This window comes from Diuraphis noxia, unplaced genomic scaffold (assembly GCF_037042655.1).
Source record: "Diuraphis noxia isolate RWA-SAM2 unplaced genomic scaffold, SU_Dnox_SAM2 contig0005, whole genome shotgun sequence".
NCBI lineage: Eukaryota > Metazoa > Arthropoda > Insecta > Hemiptera > Aphididae > Diuraphis > Diuraphis noxia.
The window spans coordinates 30511441-30520678 of record NW_028301715.1 but is presented as its reverse complement, the minus strand read 5'-3'; positions in this window follow the sequence as shown (position 1 = coordinate 30520678).

The following is a 9238-nucleotide window of genomic DNA, read 5'->3' as shown; positions in this document are numbered from 1 at the left end:
AATTGTTTTGTATACATTCTTCTTGTATAATAATAAATACAATTCACTCATTCGTATATTCATTTCTCGCGAATGTGCAAAAAATATCGTTGAACATAAGAGACATTTTTATATTTAAGTATGTATACTTTATACATACCTACTTATATTTCTTATACAGGGTGTAACAGTACTATTTGACAAATATAGTAATATTTGTAATGGAAATTTGTTAAATAGTCCTGTTATACCTTATAGATCACAATACAATTTTGTTGCGTTTTTATCTAAGATTATCAGCAGGCACCTCTATCCCATTGTGCACTTTGCACACATCCCCCGCGATTAATGGGGCCCCTAATAACTCCTGCCAAATCACCAACCAATAATCAATATTATTTATTACTGATTAATAAACCTATTTCGAGAAAAATCAAAGGATAATTGCTAATACAGTCATAATAATGATAATAATAATACAATATACGCAGATCGGTCATCCATCGTAGGTCTCGTAGAAACCCCATTAAAATACCCAGAGCCTCAAAAAGATTAAAGGCGGCTCTGATTATCAGTAATGTACCCATATTTGTTCTTACAATAAAATAAATTAGATTAGTTTTAAAATTAATTGTACCTATTTTTAAGATATTAACTGGTTCTAGCATTGAAAGAACCTTTCTCGCTCTCCATATTCATAAACATGTAAGGTCGGGTGGGGTAACAGCAACGCCGTTTTGCAAAATCTCAGTTTAATGGAAAATATATCTTACTGTATTCTTACTAGGAACATTGTTTTTTTTTTCATATATTGATGAACGTATTAGGAATTCAAATTTGTATTCAAAGCAGTGTTTTGATAATTTTTTTGGTTGAAAAATAATTATTGAACGAAAAAAAAAAATGTTGCACTTTCCCTGCTACCGGTCGGGTAAGAGAAAAATCGGTAATTTTTATAGAGTTGTATACTAGCTATTCCTTAGCCGGGGCAAGGGCCATAAACTAATGAAAATCTGTAAACAAATTCCGTTGAAAGAATTTAATTATTTTAATTTATCTTACAGTGTAGCCAACATAACACAAAATTCGATTATTTCTAAACTCCGTAGTTTTCATGAAATAAACTTTAAAATTGAAATATTATATTTTTTATAACCGAATTAGGCACTAGCCCCGTTAGGCTCTTACCCCACCTGACCTTATTACTATTTATTTGATATTTTATGCTGATAGGATTAAACGTTTCGTGTCGTACACATAACAATATAATATAATACGATATCAATTATAAGCACATGTCCTCAGCGGGTGAACAATTATAGTAATTGGTTTGTCGACAATTCGAACGATACGAATATATTATTATAATATTATTAAACGGCAAAAAATTCCTCGCGATAATTTATTGTTAACACATCACAATCATCGTATTTAATTAGTCTGCGACATTCGATTACGATAATTAGTTTCTGCTAACTATTTGTTTTTGCAAATTTATATTATTGAGATAATTATATAGGTAATAGGGACTATACACTATAAACTACTGACGACAACTAATATTCATGGGAGATTCCATGAATGCACAATAATATATTCCATGGGTTATTAAATAAGACATGAGTTCAGTGAAACACATACATAGGTATATTATATTGTATAATTTAATGAAATAATAATTAAATCCAGACAATATTTTCGTATGTATAATATTATACAGTATTTTTTTTTTTTTTTTTTTTTTTTTTTTATCATAAGACATCGGTGACAACGGCCAATAGTCGTAAACGTTACATTGATTACATTTTTTTTTTAAGTATCTTAAATATAATATTTTAAATTAAATTGTACAATGCAATATATAGTATTATATTGCAAATTATAGGCAATATTTTCCTGTACATTTAATTAGCATTTTTTTTTAAAAATAATTTGTCATCTTTTGTAAATATACTATAATACATAGTATTGTACATAGAACTCAATTTTATAAATAAATAAATTATTGGTAAATAAAATTATCATTGTTTTAGTTGAATTGAATGACCATAAGAAATATTTTATAGGTACTTCAGGTTAAAATCTAAAAGAAATATTAATTATACTCGCGTAGCATAACATATAATTATATTTTTTTTTTGATACACAATCGTACTCGATAATCTAATTATTATATTATAATATTATACATTGATCTTAGCCAACTTGTATAAGTGTCACTCACTGGATGCAAGTTGAAAATTGAATTTACTACTTACTTAATATTGTACTGTCCCAAAAATAGTGTGCAGTTCACGGGTCCGCGTCTAGACTAATCATTATTATTAGGTAGGAATAAAGCTTTCGTTTTTATAATTCATTAGATATTTTTTGGAATATGAATATAATATCGTAACGGACATTGATAATAATAACTATTATCACTTTTAGATTCTAAACGAAGTGATGAATGTATTGATTTTACATTGATGTGTTTTTTTTTTTTTTTATGTTTGTTTTTGTGTCTGTGTACAGCATAACTAGTAGAAATAATGCTTCGATTTCAAACTTTGGGGGTGGTTTCCGATGTAAAAGTGAATATCCTTGGTGCACTATAAAGGTCAAAAGTAAACATTTTCCAACAGTTTTCAAAAAAACAACAAAAAAAATGACAGAAAAACGGGAATTTTTACGCAAAATCAGTTTTCGACCAAATCGATTTTTTTATATGGTTGTAATTCAAAAACTAATCATGTAAATACTTCAAATTTTCACCAAATGTTTATGTTAGTGTTATCTATATACAGTTTAATTTTCAAAAATTTTTGACTTTTTTTGAGTTATTTATAGACCACTGAAATTTTCAATTTTTTTGAGAATTTTTTTTTGAAGTGTTGGTAAAAAAATGTTGGACGACCAAAAAAACTCGAAAATTTAATACAAGGTTCCTTATGAGTTGTTCTTATTGTAGCTAAAAAATATTAAAAATCGTAAGTCACAATTTTTTTTTATAAGCGTTTATAGTTCAAAATTTTACGAAATTTGTCGAAAACGCGAAAATTTGCAAGTAATTTTGAAGTTGAAAAATCATAAAATTTTTTGTGTTTATATCTAAGGATTAAAAATACAACACTAAGTTTTCCATAAGTTTTCCTTCAAGTAGCTATAGAGAAAACTCGAAGCATCATTATAGGAAAAATTTTAAGTGCGTTTGAATTTTAAATTTTTACCAAATAGCGTAACGATAACGATTTATCCTGAAACGATATTAAATATTTGTTATTATTCAAAAAGTATAAGTCGTAGATACTTGAAAATTTTACCAGTTATTAGGATTGGCATTTTCTTTTCATGATTTGATTTTAAAAATATTTTGACTTTTTTTGAGATATTTATAGACAACTGAAATTTTCAATTTTTCTAAAAAATTTTTTTGAAGGGTTGATACAATTTTTTTGGCCTTATCAAAATATTTGAAAATTGAATACAAAGTTCCTCATAAGTTATTCTTATAGTAATTAAAAAATTATAAAAATACATAGGCACAATTTTTTTTATCAGCATTTGAAGTTCAAATATTGACTTAATACGTAAAAATTACGGCTATGTTCAAATTATCTTAGACAGCAATTCATAAAAGTTTTTCTTTTTAAATCTAAGATTTGAAAATTTAATACAAGGCTCCTATCATATTTTACAATAGCAGTTGAAAAATAAAATAAATATATATGAATTATTTTTTTTTTTAAAGCATTCAAAGTCTGAATTTTGACAAAATACATAAAAATCACGAAAATTCGCAAATAATTTTAAACTAAAAATTCATAAAGTATTTTTATTTTATATCTAAGTTTTTAAAATTTAATACAAGGCTCTTGACATATTTTTACAATTGCAGTTGAAAAATAAAAGAAATATATAGTCACAAATTTTTTTTATAAGAATTTACAGTTCAAATTTTGACTAAATACATAATAATTACGGCAATGTTCAAATTATCTTAGTTAGAAATTCATAAAAGTTTTTATTTTTAATTCTAAGATTTGAAAAATTAATACAAGATTTCTAACATATTTATACAATGGCAGTTGAAAAATAAAAGAAATACATAGTCACCATTTTTTTTTATAAGCATTCAAATTTTGAATTTTGACAACATACGTAAAAATCACGAAAATTCGCAAATTATTTTAAGCTAGAAATTTATACAAAATTTTCTTTTTAAATCAAAGATTAGAAAATTTTTAATAATCTATAATATATCCTAGACTGACAAATCATCTCCGTTCAGAATCGTTTTTCGTATACTATGATACCTATCATTGCATTCAAATCTAACCTACTCTAGTCAGAGGTCCACACCACCACCTAATGTACAGCAGAGCGACATCCACTTACCCGCTTTTTTTATATACAGTTTGTACATTAAAGGCACTATGTATAGTTACGTGTTGTATAATTAAAATAAAATAATTTTTTTTCTAACCTTAAAACTACAACAGCGGATTGCCACTATATTATATGAAGTCAATACTGCAAGCAGGGCATGGGTCTTGGTCCATCCTAGCCGCCACGCCGTTATTATATTATATAAAAAACAGTTTTCAAACATATTTTAATCATAAAAGTACAAAACATAAGCCTCTTTTAAAATATATTAAAGTTTGCTTATGACGTTTACAGGTGATATATTTTAGGTATGGGCGAGCTGCGTGTTACAAGCCGTCAAAATAGCAATTATTACAATTTATTGACTGAATGAAAAGAAATGAAAACTTAAGCGTTCATGAATATTTTAAACTAAAATAACATTCTAAATTCATAAAAAAATGATTTACATTACTTTATAGTGAATTTAAAATGTTATATTAGCCTAAAGGTAATTTTATAGTATTAAATTGTATAATTATTTATTTTTGTCGTATCTTTACCAAAATTAATTAACAACCGTTGGAATGCAACTATCATATATATATATATATATGTATATTTTATGATAAATCAAAAATACAACTTCGGCACCATAAACCATTTATTTTATATATAAGATTCAGTTCTTTTAAAAATATCATGTGCTTGGATCAAATCAAATGTTAGGTGCTTTAAATTTGTCCAAAAAGAAGGTATAATACCTACTAAAATCATGACACTAAATTTTATACAAAACCTAATTCACTCATCAACACTTAAAATTATATCAATGTTTACTATTGTGAATCATATTGCTGTTTGTATTTTGTATTAGTTATAATTTCCGACTCATCGTCGATTTAAATGAAGTCGTCCCTACGACCTCTCTATTACTTTTTAAGCTATTAAAATTATTTTCATGAAACAACAATTATATCTGATTTAGTTTTTTACAGTTGATTTATTATTCATGCTAACGAAATACAAGTAACTTGAATGAATAAAATATATGTAAGTGCACAGTTCTACTCCTCTTTGTACGTTTTATATTATATATTTACGACACCAGTTATTGAAAACATCAATATTGTAGTTTCATCAATTTCAATATAACATCAAATTTTGTCTATACCCACCAAAAAGCATGATAACTCCATTATTTTAAATAGCGTGAAAAACACAAAAAAATATTCAAATAACGATTACGAATCTTAAAATAAATGTACTTTGATATATTTTTTTAAATCACAATATCGATTTCAATTTCAATTTTAATACCTATACAAATATTCTTCTATCTTCGTGCAGTTAGATAAATTAATAAATTATGTATTTGTATATATTTTCGTCATGGAATGTTTGATGTTTCCAATAAAAATGCAATGTGTAGTGAGTACCTAACCTATATGCAGCTAGGGATCAAATAATAATGTTAATAATGTTATTGATTATTGTGCAATCGTTCTCTATTGCTCTATATTTATATTATATATACTATATAGGAATAATAAATATACATACCTACCCGTGATAGGTTTGAATGATTCGTGGAATGGATGCATAATATATTGTATATCCTTATATGTATATCATAATATATGCATTTTGAGATTGATTTTTTTTTTAATTTCTATTAATAAATTTGTACTCGATGTAGGCAGGATACATTCTATTTGTATATATTTATTACTTGCAGACTACAGTTTACAATGAATTTCTCATTAGTTCATCTCAATAACTGATATTTCAAAGTGTATTACCATGTACGAACAAAACATATTAGTAAACGTCAATACAAAAACCAATTGTTTCTTGTTTCCATTCACCTAATTTAATAATTTCCAATATCCCAATCAATTAGATTACGTCTATTGTAAGATTGTAGATAGCACTTTAGTAGACAGTATAAGTTAACCAATTAAGGTTTTATTTATCTATTAAATATAATTATGTTTTATGTTTCCCTTACCCAATGTTTTTTTTGTTTTGCAAACCTGTATTAAAAAGGGAAAATATATGCTAATATATTCTCTCAGTAGTTTGAAAAACATATAAAAATCAATTATTGTATTAAACGCAATAATAATGTATATTTTTAATGATTACTATAATATTACAGTTTAACAAGTTTAACACAAACAATGGTTATTTGTATTTCAAAACTATAAAAGTTCGTGTGAAAAAAAAAAGATTTTTGTAACCGAACAACAATGCAGCATAAGTCATTTAATATGAAATACCATCCAAATCCTTATACTTCGAGTTAAGCTCTAAAAACTCCTTAAAGAAAAAAATGGAAGAAAATCTCTGTTCGTCACTCTATCCTTATTTAAGGCTTAATATAGCTTCTAACACTGCGTAACTGTTTACGCTAAACAGCATGAATGAATGAATTCGTTCAACAATATTAAGGTTTGTTATGAAATCAAAGTTTGTAGAAAATGTACAATAACAAAGTTAAAAAAATTGAATATAAAAACGTTATTAAATTATCTATTATTGGAAAACAACTCGTTTATTGCAGCTGTACACGTGTTTATAATTTTATCAGTTGGTAAAAATGACTAAGTCGATGCTTTATCATCATCCCTAATTAATTGATCCACGTAACCAGAATTTTACTAGGGTGGAAACTGTTGAATACTTCAACATATTAGGCACAAAGCCCTTATAGAAACAATTTGCATAAGTATATTAACAAAAGCTATACTAGAAAATACATATTGTTGTGTGGATATTATGTATTTAAATGTTATTTGTCATCTTAAGGCTTAGTCGTAGTTTACGAATTATACAATTTTCATTATTTTGCCACAAGTTTAATGTGAATAAATTTAAACTATTAACTATTTTCACTCACTCTCTCCACATTAGATTAAATTATATCATAATACCTTTTTTTTTCATCTCCAAGTCTCAATTTTCAATATTATAAATTCTAATATTATCACATTCAATAATAATAGGTACTGTCATCAATAAAATTGGTCTTCCTTTAGATTTTCTATGTTGGCTTAAAATATTTTATTAATAGGTTTGCGTTTCATCTATTCTATTCTTTTTTTCTTTTTTTGTTTAACTATTAATCATTAGGTATATAATATTTGTTATAGTAATTTATATTAATATTTCATTGAAAAAAAAAACATTATTTTTTAAACCAAAATTCAAATTTATAAGCTGGTAGACATATTTTGTTAACTTTTATGAATAATCAAATTTTCTAGATTTTCATAGATAGGCTAAAAATAGATTATTGAATATTTAAATTGCACATATAAGAAATTCTTTCCCGATAATTTGTGTTTTTTACTTCAATATATTTAACTAATGCATTATTAGATAATATATATTATTAACAGATACACTTTAAAAAATAATACATAAATTTAGTGTATAAAAGTAAGTAAGTGCCTATGAAAAAAATGACTCAATTTAGATAATTTTTAACTTTTAAGCAATTGAATTATTGTAGGGACCTATTCCTGTTTTAGATTCTGAATAGAAAAATGGATGGGTGTTGATTTTGATATGTCATGTGTGATTAAAAGCAAAAATTTAAATTATTTTGAATTCCATTTCAATATATTTTTTGATAGAAAAGTAAATCTAATACCTTTAGATTAAAATAAAAAATTTTAGTGCTTTTCTAAAAAATTTAAAAAAAAAAACAATTATAAAAATTGGTAAGGAAAAAAAGGCATTTCAGCAAACATTACTATACTAGTTAGCAATTTATAGAAACTTGAAGTTTTATTTTTGTTTATTTTTCGATTATCATTGAAATTGAATACAAGATTCCTATACACATTTCTATAAGGCATGCATAAAAATGTTAAAGATGCATATAGGTACAACTTTTTTTTTGTAATTATTTAAAATTCTAATTTTACCAAATTTGTCAAAACGACAAAAATGCGTAAATTATTTAGTAGTTGACGAGGTACGTAATACAAAATATACAAATAAAATAATATGTAATAATAATAAAAATGTAATAATAATAAAAATGTAATAATAAAACATATGTTATCTAGTTACTTTCTCCTTTTAAGTTATGAAAATCAACAAGATATACATTTTTTAATAAAATGAATTTTGATTAAAGCATGTACAAAAGTTCCCCACCAATGATATGTATCTACTACGATATCCTAAGAAAAAATATTCACTCATAATACAATTTATAATAATAAATGTTGTCGCTTTGAGTTAGTGTGCAGTTTGAATAAAATAAAAAAAAACACACGAATCGTTTAAATGTTGAAACGCTTCAATTATATGATGAAAAGTTTCTTAGAACTTGAAATAAATCTTTATATGTTAAAAGTTTTTTAACGAGTTATAAAGTTATTGAGATACTGGAAATTCTGTAGATATATGTATTATCAAAAACAAGTTATTCTTAATTCGTATATATATATATATATATATATATATATATATATATATATATATATGTATGTATATATGTAAATCGCAAAGCAAAATCAATCACTTCGTCCAGAGCTCTGTTCATCAAAGCTGATGGCACCTTTTTCTTCTTAACGATATTATAAAGAAACATGATGGTTCAATCCTAAATTTGTTCTTTAATGGTGTAGATAGTACTGCTTTTTACAAACATCAATACTTTTGAGTTTAGAGGGCTTTTGAATAGTATTGTTTCAGTATATTGTAATTACAATTAGTTTTTAAAAATCTCTTTGATCTATTTATTTTATTTTAATATTGCCATTTTTAATGATTCTAAAAAAAAATACATTCAATATATTTATAAAAAACCCATTGAAGATCAGTTACCAATTATTTGTATATCCTTAAACAGTACTTAGTTTAGACAGAATGATCCATAACTGCAGTCTGCAGT